General features: G+C 51.4%; 1 protein-coding gene across 2 annotated transcripts in view; it reads right to left on the bottom strand.

Annotated features, from left to right (window-relative positions):
- The window catches only part of TMEM132B (transmembrane protein 132B), a 343041-nt gene that overhangs the window by 272605 nt on the left and 43787 nt on the right, over positions 1-26649 (bottom strand). The gene's annotated exons all lie outside the window — the stretch shown is intronic.

The raw sequence follows: 26649 nt of genomic DNA, 5'->3' as shown, positions 1-26649 counted from the left end.
ACTACACAATTCACCCGAACACGACGATCAATTCCAAACATCAAATATGTAGTCAGAAATCACAGACGTACCAGAAGAAAACGTGGGTGACATTTTTTACGATGGTGGAGTGGAGAAGGCCTAGCCCAGCCCAAGTCCCCAGCCCAACCCCAACGACCTCCAACCCCAACTATGTCAAAACAGAAGAATGTCCAAAAAAAGAAGCCGTTAGCAGTGGTGACCTCTGTGAATGGACATGGCCTCAGCAACTGACTTTTCCTTTTTATTTTATGCCCGTGTGTAACATGTGTCTGTATTACTCTTAAAATTGTTTCAACCACAATTATGCTGTTCTACTAGATTTTCAAATGAAATTAATGTCCATCGACAGAACGGGTAAACAGTAATATATTCATGTAAGGCAAATACTCCACAGCAGGAGTCCTCAAACCCAGATAATCTATATCCCAGGTTTTGCTGGCTATATAGTCTTTGTTACACATTTGTTTTGTTGGAGTTTCTTACAACCCTTCACAAAAATTAAAAACCACTCTGAGCTCACGAGGTCACAGTTTGCCAGCCTCTGCTCTGCCGAGCAAGGGGAATGGATGGGCCACAGCTACGTAATACGGTAGCTGGATCTCAGAGATGTAAATTGCAGCAACAGAGCCCCCCTGGATGATTTATTTCACGTCTCTGAAGTTCAAAAACAGGCAAAAGTGATCTATGTGGTTAGACATCAAAGAGTGGGCACCCAGGGCTGGCGAGAGGGCAACAGAGTAGTTAGAAGCAGATGCCAGAGGCTTCTGGGGGACCGGACACACCCACGTGTCAGTCTGTAAGTGATGGAGCTGGATGCCAGTGCTTCATGCACCTTTCTGAATACACACCATAGTTCAACAACAACAACAACAAAATTAAGGGCACCTGGGTGGCTCAGTCGGTTAAGCGTCTGCCATTGGTTGAGGTCATGATCTCAGGGTCCTGGGATCAAGCCCTGCACTGGGCTCCCCATTCAGCAGGAAGTCTGCTTCTCCCTCTCCCTCTGCTCCTCGACCACACACACCCCCAACTTGTGCTCTCTGCTCTCTCAAATAAATAAAATCTTTTTAAAAAATTTAAAAAAACAATGCATTTCACAGGGAAAGATCTGAGTCTTCACGAGCCTGTGTGGGAATACATGCGTCCACACGAGGAAAAGGAACCAGAGAGGAATATACCAAGACACCACTTTCGGTTATCTTCAGGAATTGGGAGTTTGGATGATTTTTATTTTCTTCCTTCTACTTTGCTGCAGTTTCTAAGTTTCTACGATGAATGCAGATGGCCTTTACAATCAAAAGGGGGACAGAAACCAGACTGGAAGATAAATTTAGCCACTGACCATCGTGTTTTGAGAATAAGGGGTGCACTTTCTATTAAAAGGGAAGATGTGCTTGGCATGGAGCAAGCCCTGCTTCACTCTCCTGTTCCCCAGAGACCCCCGCAGACCCGGCCTGGGAATGACCGACAACCTTCTTCCTGCCTGAGTTAGCTCACCCCTGCAACATTCCTGCACCACTCACTTGAGTAGTTTGTGCAGACTGTGACATTCCCCAGCCTGGGAAAGCTGCTGCTTCCCGGCTCCCACTCCAGTAGCCACCACTTGGGTCCTGATCAGGCACTTGTGAAGGCACACCTGGATCCTGGGCCTGCTACCCCACCCGTCAGAATGGCCCGACTGCTTTGCATGGGCCCCTCCTGGCTACGACAGCTCCACCAGTGCACCAAACTCTCTCTGACTCCCCAGGGCCCGTCTAGCAGAGTAGACAGAATAATGGCCCCCAAAGTGCCCACATCCTAATTCCCAGAACCTGTGAATGCTACTTTACATGACCAAAGGGATTTCGCAGATGTAGTTAAAGATGTTGAGATGGAGAGATTACTCTGGATTATCCAGGAATGCCCAATGTAATCACAAGGGCCCTCCTAAAAGGGAGGCAGGAGTGCCCGGGTCAGAGAGAGGTGAGAATGGAAGCAGAGGTCAGACGGTTGCGCTCTGGAGATGGAGGAACGAGGCATGCACTCAGGAAAATGGAGGCATCTCTGGAAGCTGGAAAAAGAAAGAAAAAAAAAAAAGATTCTCCCCCAGAGCCTCCAGGAGGAAGGCAGCCCTGCTGACACCTTGATTCGAGCTCTTAAGACCCACGTAAGACAATGAACACGTACTCTGTTTAGCTACTATGTTGGTGATAATCTGTTAGAGCGGCTATAGGAAACTAGTACACGAGACAGGGGTCCCCAAACAGCGGCTCTGGGCCCCATCTGGGGCAAACCTACCCCATAGTTCCCTGAAACGTGTCATCCCATCTCCCCATAAAGCATTAATACACCCACAAATTTGCATCAAGATTACATGTCCCAGGCCACCTCGTGTAACTGGAAGGGACACCAACATCCCTTTGGCATACCAAACATCTGACTTCTGGTTTGCAGCCTGTGTCTCTGTACCCTCACCTCAGATGCACACCGGCGTCGAAAACTCTCCTGAAACCCTTCATTCCCCCCTTCTTCAGTAATGGACTGAGCAGGGACCAAGGGCGGGGGCTGTTCTAGGTGCTGAAGCTACGCAGGGAGCAGACTCCGGAGGGCCAAGGATAGGACTGCAAACGAACAGTCAGTTCTTGCCAAGTGCCAGGCACCAAGTACTTTACATGTAAGAACTTGCCACTGACTTGATGAGGACAACTGTCGCCCTTACTATGCCTACTGTACAAACGAGGAAACTGAGGCCCAGAAAGGAGAGACGGCTTGCGCAACAACCCAAGGAGTCTGCTCCATCCACCTCCCTACGCCGCAGGGCAGGAAAGGACCAGCTCACATCAAGCTCTCCTTCTGTTGGGTGAAGCAGAGGGTACGGAGACACGACAGACTGACCTCAAGCCGGGGAGATTAGTGTCCCCACAGACATAGGACTGCTCCCCGCCCCCACCCCGCCATACCAGGGGATAACACACAAGAGCGGACTGAGTTGTTTAGCTGAGGAGCGAAAGAATAGTTCTAAGTGGAAAACTGCTGGGTAAAAGCTTCCCCTGCTGTGAGCCATTCAATTCGCTCATTAAGGATGAAACAGACTCCAATCCACTCAGTCCCCAAGGGGCCCCGGAAACCAGTTGACAGCGGAGTGGTAGGGCACCAGGCCCTGCAAGGGGCTTCCCAATAGACAGTCTGCCTCCCAGGGCTCCTCCCTGACCTCTTAGCTGGATGCAGGGGTCAGAAAGTCAAATGCCTGCGGGGACCAGACTGCCACCGTAAGTGAGCAGAGGCAGCCCGTGCACTCGGCTTGCATTTAAATACACAGGAACGATCTCCACTTCTATGAAGATGTTCTCTTCTCTTGTTCCCCGAACACATAACCCTCTGGAATTATCTCCCATTTTCTTACAGCGTCTGAGAAACACTGTCTGCCATAAGAGAAACTAGGTTCCGGGGGGTTATACACGGTGACTGGCAGCCATGGTGCACGTGGACGAGAGGAGGTGATGGCCCCAGTGGCAAAGCGCTGAGCCCACGTCTGTCTAAAGGGGGCATGCCCTCGTCAGCTCCATTCCCAGAGTCTGTGTCCACGTGGGGATGCGGGGCCAACAGTGCTAGCTACCTCTGTTTCAAGACAGACCAACATCCAGATGCTTATGAGCAACATTCCAATATATCACGGTTGCCCCTGCTTTTCCCAGGTGCTCCTCAAGCAAAACAAAAAATATCTGTCAGCAAGAGTCACCATCATTTTGCACCTTTTCCTTGGGAAAAATAAGGGCCATGATTACAGAAACAAATTCCAGTGTCTAGGAGCAGACAGGACCCTCCCTCCCTAGCCTCCCTCTGTTTGGACGAACCTTCCATCCAGCCTCCACACATTCTGGATATTCTGAAACCAATGAGGGAGCAGAAGGCAAGCTGGGGACAAAGCACAGGCTGCCACCCCACAAACCACCGCTCCCAGGTGGGACATGTGTGACATTGCTCAGGCACTCCCACCTGCCATGAAGCTAAAGGAAGGAAAAACAACACAGTCCTGCAAGACATGAGTCTCTCTCAGTTTACAAAATGTCTTAGCTGGGGCGCCTGGGTGGCTCAGTCAGTTAAGCGTCTGCCTTCAGCTCAGGTCCCAGTCCTGGGGTCCTGGAACCGAGCTCCGCATCGGGCTCCGTACTCAATGGGGGGCCCGCTTCTCCCTCTCCCGCTGCCTGCCACTCCCCCGTTTGTGCTCTCTCTCTGTCAAATACACAAATAAAATCTTTAAATAAATAAATGAATATAAAAACTACATCAAAATGGCTGTACTTTCATGGAATGTCATTCTTCCAATAAAATCCACTGGGTAACCACATTGCTAATGATGATTTGATTTTCCAACTATCATGGGGCATTGCATACTGATAAATTCAGATAACGTATCGTGAAAATATCAGGGGGTCTAGAAAACACAGTCATTTTATACACACACACACACACACACACATATATATAAAATTTTCACCTCTTCACCAAATAGCACCAATAAGCAGCACTTCCATCTTTTCAGCTGAGTATTAAAGTCTGCTCCACCAGACCCTTAAACCAGACAAAGACCACCTGGTACACGGTCCCATTCTAGGCACTAGGCAAGAAGCAAGAGGAAGGTAATAAGTGCATTTCAGATCCACCAAAACTGACCTGTCTCTCTGGGGAGAACCACTGTGAATTTTCTGGGAGTCAAGCAACAGCGACCTGAGAAGGTCTGTCTTGTATCTGCCTTTGCATCATTTTGTAGAAGAAACAGAAAATGGACAATGAACACAATCTAGAACATAAGACCTATCTTTGCCCTAAAACACCGGGGCCAGAAACCCCTCACTGGGGTTGATATTAGTGTTCTCCAGAGGAAAAACCGGAAGGAGATATACAGATATACAGAAAGGGATTTATCACAAGAGATCGGCGCACATGATTGTGGAGACTGAGAACTTCCTCAGTCGCCGTCAGCAAGCCAGAGGCCCAGGGAAGTGGCTGGTGTGGTTCTGGTCCAAGCCCAAAGGTCTGGGAACCAGGGGAGCCAATGCTATTAAGTCCCAGGTTGAATCCAAACGCTGGAGAACCACTGTCCCAGGGCAGAAAACGATGGTTGCTCCAGCTCAAGCGGAGAGGGCGAATTCAGGCCCTCACGGGTGAAATGATGCCTGGCTACACTGGGGAGGTAAAAATGTTCAAATGTTAATCTCTTTCAGAAACACCCTCACAGACACATCCAAAAGAAGCTTCACCAGCTGTCAGGGCATCCCACGGCCTCAGCCAAGGGGACACATACATTAAGTTTGCCATCCCAGGAAACAATGGGAAGAAACGTTAAGTGTCAGGAAGTTGCCAAACTAAGAAGTTAGGCCAAAGCGGAAGTTTTTGTTTGGACGCAGGCGAACGACCGTGGTAGGGAAAGCGGCGGGGTGGTAAACGAGGGACATTTTTAACAATTACACTTACGGTAATGTGAGTTAGAAGGAAATATAACAGATCAGACTGGATGAGCAGACCAGAAAGATTTATACCTGAGGACGTAGCTACACGTGGCACTGACGTTTCAAAGCAAGTAGGTGGGCTTCAAGGTAAATATTAAGACGTCATAGTAGGGCTGGCACGTGGCGAGAAGGAAGCAGTATGGGAACCCCTGCATGCAGTTCACAGAAGGACCGACAGAGGACTTCAGCGGCCTCCATCTTGACCCTAACGTTCCATAGTTGGCGTCTCCCGCTAAACTCAACGTTTAGTTGAATCTCCAGCTTGCCCCTTGGCTGAGATCGAGGAGCCTGAGGGCAGAGGATCCCCTGATGGGAACCCAAACTACTCCCTCAAACAACAAGATTGCTCGGAGCCAGCAAGACACCCCCCCCAACTCGTGACTGACTCCAAGACAGGGACTGATCCGATCTTCGCACAGCCAAGCTTTGTCCCACATTTTCCTTCATAAACCTGGACGTCTTGTCAGCGTTTTGGAGACACTAGTCTTTGATGAGACACTAGTCCGCCATCGTCCCCATGCTGGCCTTGCTGAAATAAACTCCTTTCTTGTTTCACCACCACTCCTGTCTCTGCCTTCCGGTTCAGTCGGTGGGGTTGGGCGGGGGGGCACATGAACCTGGTCAGTTTGGGGCTTCCCAGAGCCAGGTGCTCTTGGAACCCTCCCTGCGTGTGTCCTGGCTGCAAGACCACTTTGAAAGAACTGCAGCTTCTAGCACTAGACTTGCGCACAGCAGGAATTCAGTAAACAATGACCAACGGGCAAAAGCATGATGGCAAATGACCCAAGGAAACGTGTCCCTGAGCACCAACATCCACTCTGATCTCTATCCTAGCTCCGCCCTGGTTAATACAATGTCTTCCACCAATTAACCCGCATCCCCGGCTCATTCACAAGCAAAACATCATTTCTGAGGTTCCAAGAAGTCCTTCTCGAGGACAGTGGCGCCACAGAGAACTCAGCCCGAAGCCACAAGGAAGGCTGGACACACCAGTCCTTTCTGGTAACACTCTCATTCTAATCTCAGCTCCTACCAGTATACACATGCTCAGAAATCAAACGGAACCTGGACCACAGTGACAAGGCCTCGTGGGCTGCCTTCCCCCATAAACAAGGGAGATTTATACCTTCCCAGGGCTATTATCCAGGCACATTTATCTTTATTTCTGCGCGTAAGTAATGGACGTGATGCCATTGCCGACGAGTCCCAGGGGATTAATTACAGGAACCATTTACGAGGGGCTCCTCAGGCCCGGTTCACTCCTGGTTCTTGGGAGTATTTTTCAACCCAAGGAAAGAGAATTTCATTTAAAAGACCAATGGCCCGTACGAGTAGCGTCATTACTGGTTCCAATGCAACCCAGTGACAAATTTCCATTGTCCAAAAGGTTGAGGATATTCTCGGGCTTTTCTCTAATTATTTAATCTTGAAACAATTACTGCAGCTACAGACATCAAAATCAAAGAAAAACTCTCTGCCAAGCAGCCCCGTGCCTAAGAGGTGTGCCCACTCTGAAACACACCATTCTCTCAACAGATTTTTACCCGACAACTTATTTGATGCTGAGCACTCAGGTTCCAAGACAGACGAGGAATCCACTCCCACGGAGCTTTAACACCAAAAGTGGAAAGTTAAGATAATTTCAGGTGCACCTGGCTGGCTCCGGGCTAGAGCACGTGAGTCTTGATTTCAGGGCCCTGAGTTCAAGCCCCATGTTGAATGCAGAGTTTACTTTAAAAAAAAAAATAAAAACAAGGTGCGCCTAGGAGGATCAGTTGGTTAAGCGACCGCCTTCGGCTCAGGTCATGACCTTGGGGTCTAGAGATAGGGCCCCTCGTGGGGCTCCCTCCTCAGTGGGGAGTCTGCTTCTCCCTTTCCCTCTGCCCCTCCTCCCCACTTGTGCTCTCTCTCAAACTCTCTCTCTCAAATAAAATCCTAAAAATATATTTTTTAAAAATTCAAGAATTATTTTTAAAAAGGTAATTTCAGAAAGTGGACTGCAAAGAAGGCAATCAAACAGGACAAGAGAGGTGACAGCGTGCAGGCAAGCAAGGGGCTTTGCCTAAGCACAGGAGAGCTTCTGCAGTCACCCTCCCAGCACACGGCGGGCCTCCGTTCCAAAGGGCCCCAGTATCCCTGCCGATCAGTCAACGCCCACAGCATGTGTTTGTTATGGATATGAATGTGGCCCCCAGCCTGGACAAGTCTTCCTCCCAGGGCTTGCCAAGGCTGACTCCCTCTCCCCATACAGAACTCAAGTTAAATGTCACCGTCCAGAGAGGCCTGTGCCTCCGGAGGCTCTTGGGGAAAACCACCCGGCCTCTGATGGCAGCACACGTTCCTTGTGGCCATGTCACTCCAGGCTCTGCCAGGGTCACAAACACTTGTGATGGGATTGAGGGCCTACCCGCGTAACCCAGGATAACCTCCCCATCTCAAAATCTTTAACTTAATCACATCGATAAAGTCTCTGTTGGGTAAAGTAACAGTCATAGGTTCCGGGAAAGAGAATCATCCTGGGAAGGAGAGGGATGATTCAGCCACCAACCCAGCACCCAAGAAAGCAGATCCAGCCCCTGGCAACACAGCATCACCCTGGAGCACCCCACACACCCCCACAGCTTCCACCCGCAGGTCAGGTAGCGCCCCACCTGGTGGAGATGCCAAACCCAGAAACACTGAACCCCTTCATGTTTAGAGAAGCAAGAGTGGAGGTCAAATAGGGCGGACAAAAGCCAGCTGGGTTCTCTCTCCACTGACCTTTGGCAAAAATGGGGAGCCTCTGGATATAAAGGGCAGAAGTATAATGTTGAACCATGTGAAATTGCTGCTATTTGACCAATTTTTTTACCTACAGAAACTGCAGTTTCTAATTAACCCCAGGCCTGCTGATGACAAAGATCTCCCAACTTTTATCCTAAAAGCTGCCAGGAAGCAGTAATCCCTGCACGAAAGAGCGTCCGGTCCTCTAACTGGCTCCCCTGAAGAGAACAGACAAGTTGCCCAGAAGAGGTGAAACAAAGCTAAATGAGCAGTCCTCCGTAGCCGTGGACTGACTGCACAATCTAGCTGGCTCGCTCTGCATTTTTCCCTTTTGGAAAGGTTAGAGGGTGTCATCCTTCAACAGAGGCGGGGGCGAGCAATTTCTCTGAAGAATCAGGTAGGATGGGGCGCCTGGGTGGCTCAGAGGGTTAAGCCTCTGCCTTCAGCTTAGGTCATGATCTCAGGGTCCTGGAATGGAGCCCCGTATCGGGCTCTCTGCTAGGCAGGGAGCCTGCTTCCCTCCCTCTCTCTCTACCTGCCTCTCTGCCCACTTGTGATCTCTCTCTCTCTCTCTATCAAATAAATGAATAAAATCTTAAAAAAAAAAAAAAAGAATCAGCTGGAAATACTCTAGACTTTGCATGCCACATTTGTTCAACTCTGCCTTGGTAGCTTGGTAAGCAAGTGCAGATCATAGGCCGATGAATGGGCATGCCTGTATTCCAATAAAACTTTATTTACAAAAAGAGGCCGGGGGCCAGTTTGGGCCTACCTCTGCCCTAAGTCAAAGTTTTTGTCTTCAACATAATGGACAATAAAACCTGAAAACAAGCTCTGAGGACAGCCCACATGCCTGACCTTCCTTAAAGCACAGCTGATGCTCTCGCATTCCCTTCTGTGAGCTTGTATTCAATATCTGTGAATCCTGGGGACTGACACACCCCTTCTTTTAGAAACTCCATTGTGATTTCAAACCACCTCCCCATTTCCTAGCGTGGCTGTCAGAGAAAAGGGAGCAGCAAACTCCTGAAGCTGGCGTCCGCCCCCTTGCTGTTGGAAGCTAATCATTTTTCTGCAGCAGCAAGATCTTCTGGGTTCGATGACAGGTGCCAGGACATGAATGAATTCACTGACCCAGAATCACTTCTGTGAAATCCAAGACAAGAGAAATTCAAATGCAGCTTTAAAAACATACACAGAGGGGCGCCTGGGTGGCTCAGTCCTTAAGTGGCTGCCTTCAGCTCAGGTCATGATCCCGGGGTCCTGGGATCAAGCCCTGAATCGGGCTCCCTGCTGGGTGGGAAGCCTGATTCTCCCTCTCCCACTCCCCCTGCTTGTGTTCCCTCTGTGTGTGTGTGTGTGTGTGTGTGTGTGTGTGTGTCTCCCTGTCAAATAAATAAATAAATAAAATCTTTATACACACACACACAAATACAAAATTGGATGACTTGAAACTCGGCGATTAAGGTTGACAACAGGGGTGCCTGCGTGGCTCAGTGGGTTAAAGCCTCTGCCTTCAGCTCAGGTCGTGATCCCAGGGTCCTGGGATCGAGCCCCGCATCGGGCTCTCTGCTCAGTAGGGAGCCTGCTTCCCTTCCTCTCTCTCTGCCTGCCTCTCTGCCTACTTGTATTCTGTCAAATAAATAAAATGTTAAAAAAAAATTACTTTAAGGTTGACAACAGAAGCCTAAAATGGGGCCCAGGTACATCTACTAATTGTTCCCCAGCATTAATCCTTGCTCCATCACATTTACGATCACTCTCGGTGACAACGTCAGCCAGAACATGTGCTTCCAGAAGCATCTTTTTCATCTTTACTTGTTGAAAGATGTTGTTTCCCTCAGATAGATCTACTCTCAAGAACATCTCACTCCACCTGCGTTCAAACCACTGTATAAGATAAAAATAAACAAGACAAAAAGGGAAAGCAGGAGAAGGGCAAGACCTTGCTCCAGGCCCCCAGTGCCCGCCGGCCAGCCTCCGAGGTCCAGACTCCAGGACGCACACAAGGTGGACTGTTTCCACTAATTGTCGAACAAGAGAAGACCCTCTAATATCATGAAGCTGAACCTAAGGGAGCAATTATTAGGAGATAAAAAGAAAAGCCATCTGTATGCAGGAGGAAAAATTTGCACACTTTTCCATTTCATTAGGAGAGTCTTCTGTGGATTTTTGACAGTCACCTTGAACTGAATCAGAGAGAGAACTGATAATTGCCTGAAGCCTACAGCACAGCCATGCCGCCCCCGTGGGCAACTGGGGCTTCACAGCCTACGCACACACACTCACACACTCGCAATCCCACACCCAGTCACTCACACATACCCCCACACTCACACTCACAAAGTGTGCTCTGCAAGCTGCTGGCCTCCCCCCCGCCCCACAGTCCCGGAGCTCTGAGCTAGGCCACACGGGAATTCTGCACCCCCGCCGGCACGCAAAACAACGGGCTCACCTGCTCCCCACGTTCCTGCATGCTCTGCCAAATCAGAGGATGAGGACTCCCTGTCCATTCCTTGCCACAGTCCCCATCACTTAGGAGGCTGTGTGGGCACATTCCCCAGCCTCAGGACAGGGGTGAATGCGTGTAAACCAGAATGCAAGTCCATCCCTCATCGAGTCCCTCTCCGCCAGTCCTCTGCAGTGACGGGTCAGGAGGCCTCCCCCAGCAAGGCTGTCCGTTCGCTCGGCTGGCAAACAAAATGAACACACTTAAAAGCAAAAACCTCAAGGAAACTTGTCTTTTGCTGCTTCTTGGAGCCTCCCGTCTAACCTTAGCACAGAACCTGGTCTAAGCTCCTTTCAGAAATTCTCCTGAAGATGCCCCCTGGTATCGTCCCTTCCTCTCAAATTTGCTCCTGCTTTCCTGCTCCCTCTCCTTCACCTACTTCCCTCAAGCCCCTGCTGTAGGCTGAGACCCGAAGCAAAGAGGAATGGAAAGTTACAGGAGAGCCACGGCACAAGCAGACAGGTTCAGATTCCAGCCTTCTTGGCTGGGAGGCCTTGAGCACATTCTTTTATCTTTTGGGGGCTCTAGAATGGAGGGAATAATCAACTCCAGGAGGTTCCTGTGAGGAGAGAAAATGAAGTGATGGAAGAAACGTGCTTGGCACCATATTCCATAAATGGTCACTATTGTGATGTGATTTAGCACATTGTGGACAAGAAACCTGCCACTCCTTGTCACGGACTTTGCGCAGGGCCAGGCCCTAGCACACGCTCTCTAACTGTGAACTTGAGCAGTTGATCTACTACCGCAGGGTCGCAGCCATCCTAAGAGGATGGCCTCCGTGCTGAGGGAGCACACAGGCAGAGGTTTAATCCATCTGTGGAGGGGGCTAGAGGCGGCCTCCGCCGGGGGGCATTTCCCTGCCAAGCTCCTCGGCAATGACAGATGGATTCTTCAAACTCAGCTAGCTCACATTCACATCTCACATCTCACAGGGGAGGCAGGCTGCTCCCTCCTAGCTCCACGGGGCTCCAGACACAGAGCAAGCGGGTTTGGGGGGGCTGCCTTCATCTTCTGGTTAACCCCTCTCAGTTCTTGGGAATGCCACTATTTGTACGACCATCTCCGAGGCCGGGATGGGATCAGATAACACATTTTAAGAACATTTTAACCAACGAAAGCTCTTCCAGAGAGGGCACCCAGGGTCCAGGAGGACGTTGGGAGCTTACTGCCTGGGACACAGGCAGAAGGGCTGCGAGCATAAACCCAGAGGCAAACAGTCGACGAGACGGGTCCGCAGCAGAGGGCAGGTGTATCTCTGCGCCTCCACGGGTGCTGGGTGGGGGGTGGGCAGGATGGAAACAATCACCCTGAAACAAAGTTCAGCTCCACAGAATCGTATAGAAGCCTTCCAGGGCTCCTGGCCATTCTGAAAAGTAGTTCTATGAGGCTTTAAACTATTGGGGCCATTCTGGGAGTCACGCACATAATCCCAGCATGGAGTCCGCCAGTGCTGCTCAGAAGTCCTCCTTGTGCTGTGCCACCTGCCCCCGGCCGTAGCTGATGGGACCAGCACCGGACTATCCTGACTGCAGGCCAGACCATCGGATTCCCTCTCCCAGGCCTGTGGTGCTAAGAACCAGAAAGAGTGTGGGTCTCTGTGGTGGGCTGCAACAGATGTGTGTAAAGTAGGAAGCTATGAGGTGACCATATCCCACCACAGGGGCTGGAGAACGGGAGGAAGGCTTTCCCTGGAGAGAAAAGGAAAGCAAGTGTGCAGAGAGAAGCAAGGCAAAGAGATGAGACAAGGGATTCTGGTGACTCCCCATTTCCCTTCCGAGGTCCAGCTGGCTGCATTCTACCCTGTGGTTTCCTAAGGCTCATTTTGGCTTGCCTTGGTTTCCATTCCTTACCACCCAAGAGAATTCCTTCCAACTGTGGCCAGCCAACAGTGGGAAATCCCATCTCATTAGGCAGTCGGTGCACCGGCTGTCAGAAGAATGCCTCTCTGTAAGGCCACACAAATAACTCTCCTAATTAGGTAGCAGGTTGAATTTAGCATGCCTTAGAAATCCTTCCAGCTCCAAATTTCAGAAACCTTGAGATAATACAGAAAGGCCTTAGACCGGGGGCACCTGGCTGCCTTGGTCGGGAGAGCATGCCGCTCTTGATCTTGGGGTCCCGCAGCAAGCCTGACATTGGGCATAGAGATGACTTAACAAATAAAGGCCTCAGCCCCAAGTGGTGCACAGAGGTGTTCTAACTGCCATTGCTGTTCTTTTGCTTTGTTTTACCCACCTATTATTTTTAATTGGAATTGTTAACATTATAAAATCAAGAGGTTTCACATGAAAATCCAAAAGTATGGCCTTTCTGGGAAAATCAGCTCTGACAAGGCCAGGCCCACATTCCTCCCATGATCCGATCACCTGGGGCTGAGCTGTCGCCATCTTTTATCTGGAGCGTGTGGAGGGCAGCATGCCACAGACCGCTCCACTCCCTACTGCCCCATCAACCCTGAGTCTGGGTACCTACTGCCTCATCAAGCCTGCAGTATGTTGCTTTTCCTACAGTTAGGTTTCTCTGTACCCAAAGTTCCTATCACAAGAAGAATTAAAAGATAAGCAGGGTACAGCAAATTTCTTACACTCAGCCTGATTCCCTCCAGCAAATCTTTATTCCCTAAGCCCTGCAGGCATCTCTGTTTGCAATCCCTGGTTTAAAGGCTCAGATAACTGCTTCCAGCAAGGGACCCAGGGACAGTTGCATCTCAAGGCCCATCTCTGATGAAAAATCTCAAGTCACAAAATACAGTTCCAACCAGCTCTCCTTGTCTAACATGCTTTTTCACAGTATTTAATATTGAATTTTAAAAACTAGCCTGGTTCTGCCCAAATTAAAGCTACTCTTTGATATTTCCAAAACTACTCTCACTTTCTCATCCAGGTGCACCATGGGTGAAGCACTCTGTGTCACTGAACCCTGAAACTGCCCGGCCAGGCCCAGGAAGACATCTGCGCCCTACTGAAATCAGGTGAGACTGGCAGTGTGGGTTTATAGAAATCAGAAGGGGGACCCCACTCACTCTTGAGCATTGCTACTGCACTTAGTACTTAGTGGTTGTTGGAAATGATCTCTTCTTTGTAGACGGAGAAATCTCATTAAATGTTACTACAAAATCAAATAAGGAGATGGAGGCACTGGAGTAGGAAATGCTGAAGGTCATCTTGGGAGTTGTTGGCGAGTCATGGTGTTCTTCGGGGAATGGATGGAGACCCCGATTTCCGCGAAGTGAAGTGTGGGGACAGCCGTGGCCGCTCTCCCAGCAGACCTTCGGCGGGCTCTGCGGGATCCTGAGTGCTGGTGTTTTGAACTGTGCCTTCTCAGTAACTACTCTATCTGTCTACTTGGCATCCACTCAGGACAGCACCGCTGACATTCACTACAGTTTCTTATTTTCTATATATTCCATGCTCTGGATCTGGGAGTCCTACAAACCCCCAAGGGAGAGGCTGCCCCTCCCCAGGCCAGCTGACTCCCACAGAGAATCACAACCCGCCCAGAAGCACCCCTTTCCCACCCAAACTAACCAGTATCAGGTCTATATGCCCAACCACCTCCTCGTCTGCCACAGAATACTGTCCCTGCCCTAAATAACCCGGACACCAGGTGCCAGGCCACTAGAGGTCCCCAGGAACTTCCAACTAGCCAAGGCTAAGTGGTTTACTCTGCCATCTTGCCTTTCCCATGGAAACCTACTAAAGGCTTGGCCTAGGCTTTCTCCTTGTTCCTGTATGCCTGCTGAGGACCCTGGAGCTTCTCCTGCTCCCGCAAGGGATGTGGCGAGCCCCTCTCTGGGGCCCGTGACTGTACTCAACACATTCCTTCTGAGCCTTGTCCTTGTCTCTTCCCAGGGCCCCACTGATCTCCTCACCGCACCACACCCAACACCTACATTCTTAGGAAGAGAGGAATGGCATTTTTGAAATGTAAATCATGTGCTCCCTGGGCCCAGTGTGTCCTCCAGCTCTCAGCTCCTCTCCCATCCAGTCCTCTGGGCCTTCTGTGTTCACTGCCTCGGGGAAGGAGGGACCCAGAGACAGCTGAAAAAAAGAAGGGTTGCTTGGCTTTTGAGTTTCAAAAGCCTGAGCCTCTTGGGGCGCACTAAGTGCTCCAGTGTTTAGACAGAAGATTTGAAGGAATAGGTAATGAGCAGGAGCAAAGCTTCCCTCCTGGAGACTGCACACGTCCCCCAAAGTCGGGGGCAGGAGAGCGGAAGGGGACAGGGCGAGGGTGGAAGATCAGGAGGGCCCAAAACCAGGGCATTTGAGGCTCCAGAGAAGGTCTGACAAGCACAAGATAGAACTTCAAGGTAACTATATTCACCTAAAGCAAAAGGACCCGATATTTTCCTTACACAGTGGGGAGTTACTATGAGCAAATGAGCCAGTTTCCTACAGGCTCCTGAAATACCCAGATTCCTCATCAGAGGCCTCGTCTATACCTCTCAACCAGACCCCCCTCCTGTGGTGGGCTTGGAGCTGCACCACCAAGATCTGCCCCCTCCGGGTGGGCCCCACTGCCTCAGCTGCTGTGAGTGTGAGGTTCACGTGCAACTTTAGGCAGCAGACCCCTAAGGTCACGCCCACTTGCAGGGTGACCCTCCCCCAGCCAATGATTGATAGGTGTGAGCACTCAGCCATCTCGGCCCAATGGGAGCCACTCCCAACAGGACATCCTGTACTCTAAGCACTGCCTCAGAGTCTTCTTCCTAGAAATCCAACCCCAACACCTCATTTTCACAAACTGAATGTTTATCTGTCCCCAAAATTCACATGCTGACATCCTAACCCCATCAGGTGCTGGGGCCTTGGGGAGGTGATTATACCCGGAGGTGGAGCCCTCGAGAATGGGATCAGCATCCACCTAAGGGCTTGCTTCCTCTCTGTTCTCCATCCTATGAGGATACAGGGAGAAGGTGGCCATCTGCCCGCCAGAAAAGGAGACTTGCCCACAAACCTGGCTGTGCTGGAGCCCTGATCTGGGGCATCCAGCCTCCAGAATGGTGAGAAATGAGTGTTTGTTGCTGGAACCACCTGGCTGGCGGCATTCTCTAGTAGCACCCTGAGCTAAGCCCTCTCCCTCTTATTAACCACCCAGCTGGCCCCCCAACTGGTAACCAAGGGTTTAAGGCAAAGGTGAGCTCAGGCTGCCGCTGAGCTCCCTATGGGCTGTGTGGCCCAGGGCTGGAGAGTCCCACGGAATGTCCCTGGTTTGTTTTTCTGTGACGTGGGGATCATGGAGCCTGGTCTTCAGACCACAGGATGTGGAATGGTGTTACAGACCCCAAACCCACACAGCCATCCAAGGCTCGAGGACAACAGTCAGATGCCTTCAAAAAATGTCAGGGACAGTTACATTCGTAAATGCACGTCTGAAAGGCAAGTGACTATTACCTCCTCTTCACCTTCATCACCATGTCAGCCTCTGGGGGCATCTGGTTGGTGGTTATGCAGGAGGGCATTCTGTGTCCCGTCCCGACTGATCACATTCAATAGAGAAACATTCTGGACAATTCTTCTGCAATATAGTTCAAAGAAAGGTCTAACAGCTCCTACCCTTACATGGACTCTCCCTCTGTTTAACTCAGTGGTTCTCCAAGGATGGTCCTCAAACCAGCAGCATCTGGGAACTTGCCAGAAATGCAGATTCTCAGATCTAGCCCAAACTGACTGAGTCAGAAACTCCAGGGCAGGGCCCAGCAGATGTTCTCACAAGCGCCCCCACATGACTCTGATGCACCCCCAGCAGGAGAACCACTGAGCTAAGGGAAGCCTTGCAGCCATCCCCCATAAGACCCTTTCAGATCCTGGGGTCTGCGGATGGCAAAGAGTAGAACAAGTAGTACCATCCCTATGGCGCCAGAAAAAACAAGCTCCAAGGGTCTATGGTCCCCCTCCCTCGAGCCCACCCTCAAGCCACACAGCTCATAAGGAACTCAGAAGCACACAGATCTCACCTTTGCCCTAAACCAGTGGCTACTGGTCTGGAGGTCAGGCAAGCGGTTAACAAGAGGGAGGCATCCCAGGCCAGGTCCCCCAGGAAGGAGACAGGAAAGGAGGTAGGTACACAGGATGTTTGCGCTCACCCTTGGCAGGCTATGGAAGGAAGGAAGAGGAAGCAGGAGCGGGCAGAGGCAGGAGATAAGGGTGGTGGAAGCCTACGATTCACTCTAACAACTTCTGGGCAGACGTTCCCCACGTCCGCCCACCTCGATGCAATGACACCCCTTCCCACAAAAAAACAGCAGTCTGGAGCACAAGCCAACACATAAATAAAGCAGCCTGAGTCACCTGGGTTTATACCTTTAAGTGAAAGTGATAGATTGCTTTATAATTTATTAGCCCTTCTGTGGGGCTCACCCAGATACAAAGCTATGAACACACTCAAATGTTTTTATGCATCTAGCGATATAAACTCTATCAAGCACTATATAAATCCAGATAAAGGTAATAAAGTTAGTGCACTAAAAGACCAATGGCAATGTAGTAATTGATGCCCCCGGTAACCTACCTAAGATATTACAATAACTCAAGTCTCCATATAGAGTTCTCTTTTCCTTCTGAGATAAACGTGTTTTGAGCTTTAAGATATTTAAATAAGGCTAGATTGAACTAATCTGGTTTACACTCATAAAGATGCTTCTTCAGGTGTCTGTGGGCTCTGTTTCCTCTGATGTGTCTCTGGTGGCTCCTAATCCCCCCCCCCCCACCAGAAGGAAGAGAAGATTAGAGGCCCCAGCCTTGAGGAACCATCTCTTAAACTAGCAGCTGGGGGCAGTTCCACTCTCTTTCCAGATCCTTTCCTGGCCATCATCTGCAAGATGTGCTTCTGGGAATAAAAATCATGCTGGTTGGGGTTCGTATTTAAAGTCTCCCGCTGTGCGACTTGGCTGCGCAGACTCCATGCGCAAATCCAAAATAACGCGGAGGGGTGTGGCCGAGGCAGTAAGAGACTTTTCCACGTCTCCAGGTGCAACTCTCAGAAAACCAACTCGAGATGGCTTACGTGGAAAAGGAAGTTTCTTGGTTGAAGGAAATGAGGAAGCAAGAGGGGGTAGGATCCTACTTCATGCCCTCTGGAGGAGGGAGACCACAGGCCAGCATCATCCCAGTACAAGTTGTAAGACGCCGACCAGCAGGCCCAGGGCAGCTGCCGGAGAAGATGCTATGCTCTGATTGGCCCGAGGGAGGCTGTGCCCTGATTGGCCAGGAGATTATCTCTGACTAGTCACATGCCTCTTCGGGCTGGGTAGGTCACTGCCTCCGAGCCAAAACTGACAGCCAGGAAGGGGCCATGCATTTCAGTGCTGGGACCCAACCCTGTGGCACAATCTTAAAGGAATGTATGTTAACAGACAGTGGGCAACGGGGGACTGGCTGAGACACAGATGACTAGCTTAAATCCCGGTTCTTTGCGTAGGCAGGATCCACAAGGATCCCCTAGAAGAAGAGGGTCTGGACTAGTTAGAGCCATTTGTATGCAACTGCCCCAGCCTGGGGCGCCTGCGTGACTTAGTTGATTAAGCGTCTGCCTTCAGCTCAGGTCATGATCCCAGGGTCCTAAAATTGAGCCCAGCATCAGACTCCCTGCTCAGCGGGAGTCCGCTTCTCCCTCTGCCCCTCCCATCTGCTCATGCTCTCTCTCTATCTCTCTCTCTCAAATAAATAAAATCTTAAAAAAAAAAAAAAAAGGAAAGAAAGAAACTCCTAGGCAAGTTATCATCAAACTAAAAGCAGAAGGAGCAGAGAATTTTACCCCAAGGATGTGATGTGATAGTTGTTTGTCAAACAGGTAAGCATAGTTGTTCTGAGCAATTCCAAAAGCTCCGAGGGGTAGGTGATCATGGACACAAAGAAGAAAACAACAATCAGATCTGAGCTTTGATGAGATGGGTTACTTTTTTAAGTAATGAGTGCCTCATCCCTGGGAGCAATCAAACAGCACACAGAAGGAACATCCCTTCATCGGGGAGGGTCCCTCTCAGATTCCTTTCTCTTGATTTAATGGCTCCTAAAAATAAGCATCCCAAGCCAAAGACAGTAATAACTTAAACAAGTAGAAGATCCTGCCCCCTTCCTCCTACCATCCACGAAGACTCTTCCGGTGGGAGATGTGATGAAATGCTGAAACCCCAAATGGTGTCACATCAGAGACACCGGAGATGCCTAACAAGCAGATGCAGCCAAAATGATGGATTCCTCCAGACTGCGAGATCCATCACTTCTCTCCACGAACAAAGGGCAAGACAAAGCTCGCCTGAAAGCCGTCTCCAGTTTAAGAATCAAAGCACTTCAACAGATCACAAAAGGGTCCAAAATGGAAACACCAGTTTTTTTACAGGAGGAATGGAAGCTGGGCCTTCCTCCTCCTATGGCACTGTGTGTCTAGGGACACTGCATTTGTCCCTGAGTCCCCAGTACTGTGCAGTCATGCCAAAGCAAGTGGGAATCACTTAATAAGGCTTTCCAAATGCTGCCACTCGAGTAATAACAGTAATCACAATCATAACTGTGGCGTGCTGTTTCGAAACACGGCATCCGAGTTGGGGTGGCCTGTTAATACACAGGGTTCGAGATGCCACCCAGGAAGCTGACTTCCTCATGACTCTAATGAGCCCTAATCACATCCATGATCCTACGCACTGTCGACACACACCAACATGCTCCCTAACTCCACACTGCTCCCGCTCCCTGTGTGGGGAAGGGGAGAAGGAAGGGATGCCACCCAAGCTCATACTGACAGCGATGCATGCTCCGTGATCCAATGGGATTGACATTCCATTCAGCACAGAGCAATTTCCAATCAATACTGAGCTATCGCTTGTCACCAAGCTGAAAGCCACAAACAGCCCAGGAGAGATGCCGCTGGTCATTGCTAGGACCTGGGTCCTAGTCGGTCAATACCTTCGCTTGTGGTCAGTGGAATGGCAGTGCCCGCCCTGCTTCATGGGAGGGGCACACAGGCATCTTATTTTGTATCACCTTGATCCCTGTTATCATGGCTCACACGATTTGAGCCAGGACGCAGAGATGCCTGGGTGAGTCAACTCAGGCATCCCAAAGCCGGCCTGGACTGTGAGCTGGTGGCCCCCCTTCAGAGCCTAGAGCGTGAGGAGCAGGGCAGTGGGAATGGGTGTTCACGTCTACAAGCAATGGTGTGGAAGGAGCCAGAGGCTGAGCTGGTCTGGGAACAATGACCAACTGTCCCCCCAGGCCCACTGCCTGGTCGGCACACCTGGCAAAAAAAGCAACACCAAGGCCTGTCCCCAGTGCGTTGTCCCCCAGATGCTGTGGGTGAGCAGGAAGCCAGGGTGCTTGAACTCAGCAAGAACAACACAGCTCCAACAAGCCAGACACAGGTCCTTTGTGCTGCGGGACAGCTGCCACCCCTCCAAGTCAGTCACACTGACCTTCCTGCACGAGCCTCCAGGTAAGGCCCCCATCTGGGCTCCAGAGACTGGCCTCGGGCAATGAGGTGCCAAGGGGCTCCTAGCTGGAGGGCACTAAGCTCCTCACAGGCTGAGCCCTGGCCATGCCTTCTAGATCAGAACCCTGAGGGATCCCCGCTGCTCTCACCACGGCTTCCTGTGACCAGGACTGACCTGTGAGGGGGAAGGAATGCCCCGGGTTGCTCCGGCGGCGGGGGGGGGGGGGGGTCCTTCCCTGGCAGGCCTGTGGCGGGTGAGGGTGGCAAGACTGCCACCCCCCTGTCTGCACCGTGGCCCAGTTGGGGAGGGGCAGGGCTCCTGGGAAGAAGGAAGAGCTCGCACCCGCTCTCCAGGGCCTCAGTTTTTGACACTGTTCTTTCATAATAGGATTCTGAAAATAAATCAACAAAATGAGAGGAAAAGTGAAAACCAACGAAACAAAAGGAAGCCAACAAAAGCAGTGTAGTGGCTGCCTTTGAATTATTCCAAGGGAGAGGTTTTCCATCAGTGCTGGAGGCATAGAGTTGTTGCTGTAAGTGAATATATTTACGTGAAAACCCGGCAGAGACAGCTGGTGCTGATATCTGGGAAACACTGGTGTAGCTCTAATAATCCCCTCGCTGCATAAATGGGGAGACTGAGGGAGGGCCCAGGCGTTAGGAGCGAGCCTCGACTGCTCCCGGCGGGGCATTTTTGGGATACCCACGTGCCTCCTTTAGTAGTCGGGGAGCTGCTCCCAGAGCACGCTTCCAGGAGGGGCACGTCCACGTCAGAGCCATCGTGCAGGGCCTGCGGCTGGGGATGGGCTCTCCCTGCTGCACTCACAGCACACCTGAACGGTGGTGGGCGGGGCGGACACGAGGTGCTGAGGACAGATGCAGCCTGGGAAAGTGAGTCAGCCCTCGGACACAGGGGGCCTCAGTCCCTGGGGTCGCCCGCCAGGCCAGGGCGGCTGGTGGGCAGAGCCGCGCTTCGAAGACCCGCACCACCACCTCCTCAGGACCGTGGCCATCGCGGCCCGCGGCTGTCCTGCTCTCAGAGGCAGCCTGGGGCTCCTCGAAAGCTCGGCCCGTGGCTCCCACACGCCCCGGCAATTCTGCACCCAGGACTGGAACGAGTGTTCAGAGACTTGGTTGAGCGTTCACGGAGGCCTGACTCACCGCAGCCAAAAGGCGGAAACGGGCCGCACACCCATCAACCCACGATGCGGCAAGAATGCGGCCGTCAGTACAAGGGAGCAGAATCTGGCCGCAGGAAGGGACGCAGTACTGACAGACCGTGGATGAGGCTTGAACACATGATGCTTGCTGAGAGAAGGGACCAACACTGCACAGTTCCACCTGCAGGAAAAGTCCAGAAGAGAGAGGTCCACAGAGACAGCAAGAAGACCAGCGGTTGCCAAGAGCCTGGGGGGGGGGGGGGGGAATGAGGAGTGAGTGCTCCACGGCTTTTGGGGTGATGAGAAATTATTTTCTTGCCCAGAAGTAACCAGTTAAAGAGATTTGTGTGTCCTTCCAGATTTTACGTACGAGTCAATACATCCCTCTCTCCGGCTTTCACACAAAATGCTAGAAACCAACTTTCTCTTCCTTGTCTTTTGAGATCTTGATTTCAGTAACACTGGTTACCTTCGTGTTCCTATCTATTTCACTGAGTGCATTTTAAGAGATTTCCCTGGGACAGCATTGCCTAACTACCAAAGGGGCCCATGGCACAAAATGGGTCAAGACCCCCACTTTATAGGAAGTGCCTCCTAATCTCAGCCCACCTGCCTGCTTCTGGGACTCTGGCAACGTGCGGCCACACGTGTTCGCACAGGTGATCCCTCACTGAGCAAATGTGTAGTGAGCACAGACTCTGTATCATGTCAGCATCAAGGTCCTGGCAATTCAGACCTTCCAGCCCAGCGGGAGTGGCAGACATTTACCAAGTAATCTCACTATTCGATCCCTAATTACCAACTGCAATGAGCACAGGAACGCAAAGCATGGGGCAGGCGGCCGAGGGAGACTGTTGTATGGCAATGAAACTCGGTCTGGGAGAGGGATGGGCAGTCCAGGATGTGGCATCTTAACAGAAAAGATCTGCATTCAATTTCCTGGGAACACGTCTTTATAAAGGTGAGGTGCACGTTCCTTATAAAATAGTCTCCTGGGGACGCCTGGCTGGCTCAGTCAGTGGAGCGTGCAACTCTTGATCTTGGGGTCATGAGTTCAAGCCCCAAGTTGGGCGTAGAGAGAAGGAAAGGGAAGAAGGAAGGAAGGGAAGGAGGGAAGAAGGAGAAAAAGTAAATGCAAAAAGATGATATTTTAAAAATAAATTTAAAAAATTTAAAAATAAATTGGTATACTGGCCCCAAAAGGTCAACGCTAGGGTATCTACCCTCTGACTCTAGACCATCTAAGACCGCAGTGCCATTCACATGGGGTTTCCACCTGTCCACAGATGAAGCCTTAACTTGCAGTGCACCAGGAGCCCTGACAGGACACCAGTTCTAGCACCAGGTGCAGTCAGAGGCAGCAGGCTGCTGGCAAACGGGCCGCTCATCAGAGGAGCACGTCTTGTTCTACCACTGACACCGTGGAAAAGACAGTGACATATCCCAGAACCAGCCTGGGAGTTCACTCCCGTAGCCCAGTCTGGAGACTCTAACCACGCTGGGCAGGGTTTTCCTGCAGAGAACAGAACCCATTGCAGTTAGCTGACCGCAGACAGGGACTCTTACGGGGTACGGGGAAGCAAAGGCCTTATGGACCAGTGGGCAGGTGGAAGAAGCAAGCTCTATAGGTTAATATTTCAGAAAGGAACCTCCAAGTCACGTGGCAGATCCAGGGCACAAAGGAGTGGTTGTCTCCTGTGTGATCAGGAAGCCACGAGCTGGACTGGGAAGTTGCCACGACAGCTGCTCACTCCAGAGTCATGCCACCGCTGCCATCATCTGGAAGCTGGCATGTCATGAAAGCCACGGCCACCCAGAAAATTCACAATCTATACGCTGCCCCTGAGGCACTATGCCTGCTTCAGTCCACCCCACCAAAGCTGGTACCCCATGGCCTGCCTCTCCACCCCCTCCAAGCTATGAGCAGGCCCTGTGACACCTGCTGACTCAGCCCCAGGAAAGCTAGGCACTTCCACAATGGTTCTTGCCTGGAGAAATGGCAGAAGCGTGGCTTGGCCTCACCTCTATCTTCCATGTCTCTCCAAACTCACTCTCCATTCTGGGGCTTTGGCACCACTGAGGAAGAGGTATGCTCTTCTGTTGGGCCTATGGAAAGGCAAGGTTGTAAGCGCAAACTACTGACAACCAGCCTGCCGCCACGAGAACAGAGAAAAGCAGAGTCAAGAGACTAAAACAAAAAAAAAAGACTAAGCTCCAATGGAATGCCCTGAGTTCCTGGATCCAACCATGCCTGAAGTCAAAACTCTGAACTTTTCCTTTACATACACACAAAAGGAAAGATTTCTCTTCTTGAAGCAATTTGACTTGAGTTCCTGTTTCCTACAACCAAAGGAATCCTGACTATGACTACAGTCTAACCCCCAAGGCCAGAGAGCCTTAGCTCTATCCTTGAAGACACAGGCTAGAGCAACTCAGAGATCACAGAACCCCCTGGCCTGCTTCCATGGTTAATCCTTAAAATTCTCACACTCCTCCTCCCTTCCAGTTTCTAAACCTCTCTCTCTCCCTCTCTCCCCCGAATGGATTAAACTGAATTGTCCATTTATCACCTCCTACAGAAAGGCTTCCCTGACCTCCCCCTGCTAGGCATCTCGATTCTGCCCACCCGTGCTCTCTCTGGGCATGTGCTGCCGCAGTACCACGCTGGGCAGTCTCCCCGTGGAGAGTGTAAGTTTCCTGGGGATGAGGGTCTGCACCTTTCATCTTTCATTCCCAGTGCGGAATCGGAGACCCAGGACCCGGTGGGGTTCTATAGATATTGTCTTCACGAAGGAATTCAAGCCTCTCCTCCAGGTCTGCCATCTGTTTGGCCTCTCCTTTCTCTTATCAGCTCCCTGGTTCCCTTCTTTCTAATTACTCTCAGCACTTTTAAATGCAAGGAGCCAGAGTTCTGAGAGGAGGCCAATCAATACTGGTCTGGAAAAATTCCCATGTGAGCCCAACCTAGTGCCTCCCTTAACCAGCTCAATCATCTCTCCTCATCCTTTCCTTCTGGCTTTCTGAGCTTTCCAAACAAAATCTTTCTCAAAAATCAAGCCCAGAAAACAGAACCACAAGACTTATAAAAACAGCTATTTGAATGCACTGTAATAAATGAACAAATACAAAATCAACACCTAATGCTCTGAGAATTAACTTCGGCAGCACAGCCCAAAGCTTGAAGGAGAAAGAACCAGGAAAGAAAACCAAATTCATGAAGCAGAGAGAGCAAAGCTTGAATTTGAGACTGTTTTGACAAACAGGGGCGGCCACGTGAGAGAAAACATGTAATAACCTCCCAGAAATTCCCCAACGTCTTTGCTCTTAGAAGCCAGCCCCTTTAGGAAAAAGAAGAACAAAATCCAAATACAATCAGGTCTGGTTTGAAAACTGAATTCGAGCAGTTGCTCTCTGCTCTTTGCGTCCCCGCCTTTGTTACCGTTCTCAGGTGAAGAACGCCAAAGATGTGGCCCTTGGGGCCTCGGCACCTGCTCCTAGAGCCGCGGCCCGCCAGAGACCTGGGGAGGGGCGGCGGGCAGCCGGGGCCGTGGGCTGCTGAGGCCGTGGGTTCCTCCTCCTGCGTATCCAAGGTGCACGGGACGCTGGCTAAGCTCAGTCAGCTAATGGGGGGCACCACGGCTGTGAAGTTCGCTGTCCAGGAGCTAAAGTCAACTCAAAATACACTAACGAGCTGAGGTCAGACCTGTGACAGGAATGAACAGGGTCCACAGAGAGGACGTCTGGGTGGTCCCAGCAAGCCCGTGTGAAGTGCAGACGACAGCAAAGCAAACCCATGTCCTTCCCTATCCCCGGAGGTCACCTGCAGCACAGGTGGGTGCCTCATGGACACTGGCACCTTGCACGAGGAACACTGACCTCTCTCTCTGCCTGAGTTTCTCTCTGGCCACCAGAGTGCACTCTGCCTGAAACAGGCAGTGCCAGGAGTCAGTGCCACCAGAGAAGGGGGTCAACAGGAGGTGATAGAGATCCCAGCTTCTTCGCACCTGGGAGGACTGTGGGGAGGGGCGATCCACCCAGTCACTCAAGTCTAGTGAACCCCAGGTGCCACATGGCCCCTAGGGACCTGCTCACTGACACCTGTGACACCTGCGATTGCCATGCGTCTCCCCTCTGCCTGATCCCCCTACTGCCTGTGACCCACCAGCACCCAGATCTTTGTCTGGATTCTGCTTTGGGGAGACCCAAACCCTGGCAGCCATGAAAACGTACTGGGAAAGGGAACAGCCTATCCGAAGGCCCCGAGGGCTGAGATCTCAGCTTTTCAAAGTACAGGAAGAACAGGTGTGGACAGGGAGGGAGCCAGGGGATGGCCGGCGGTGGTGCTGGGTGTTAGATGGGGCCCGGCTGGGCAGGGCTTCTGGGGAAGGCCCAGGACAAGGCAGGAGCAGCACTACGGTCACGTCGAGAGCAGGGGAAAGACGGGATCCCGCCACTCCTTCAGATGTCCCGCTGGCCTAGACGTGCATCCACAGACGGATAAACAGAAAGTGCTCACCCACACGATGGAGTATCTTTCAGCCGAAAGAAGGAACGAAGTGTGGACACACGCTACAACACAAACCTCGAAATGCATGACGTCCCCTGAGGAAAGCCAGAAACAAAGGGTCACTTCTTTGGAGGCCTCCTTCTAGGAGACATTCAGAAGAGGCAAATCCACAGAGCCCGAGAACAGATCAGCGGCTGCCAGTAGCAGTGGGGATGGGACAGGGAGTGACAGTTAATAGGTGTGGGGTTTCCTCTTGGGGTGATGAGAGTGTTTGGAACTCGGCAGAGCTGGTGGGTGCACAACGCGGCATGAATCAAATGCCACAGAATTGTTCGGCGCACCGTGTTTGTGTGATGTGGGTTTCAGAGGGCAAGGAGGAGGGGGGCCCTGCTGGCTCCCTGGTGGAGAACAGGCTGGGTGAAAGAGGGCGGCAGGAAGGCAGGGACAGGACCCAGGATGTGTAGGAGCCTTCCAGGCCGCAGCGGACGGCAGTCTGGGGGAGGCTGGCATCAGAGAAACAGAGCGAACGGGCCATTTGAGATCACTCGCAGCACTAACAGGCAGGCCTCAGACTTGGGCAGACCCTAGGGCAAAAGTTAGCAGGGCTCTCTCGGTGTGCCGCCTGCCCTGAGTTGCATTTCCTGCTAACTCCTTATTGCACAGGTGATGGACCCACGCCCAGGGGCACCACCTGCTGCCACCCACCCCTGCTGCTGGGGACAAACGGCTGCAGCCTCCCTGGAGTCTGGGGGCACACAAGCAGGATCTGTC

The sequence above is a fragment of the Lontra canadensis genome, unplaced genomic scaffold (genome assembly GCF_010015895.1).
Source record: "Lontra canadensis isolate GAN:19392208 unplaced genomic scaffold, GSC_riverotter_1.0 scaffold58, whole genome shotgun sequence".
NCBI classification, from domain to species: domain Eukaryota; kingdom Metazoa; phylum Chordata; class Mammalia; order Carnivora; family Mustelidae; genus Lontra; species Lontra canadensis.
Note: the sequence above shows the minus strand (reverse complement) of the source record. Positions and strands in the feature narration are given on the sequence as shown.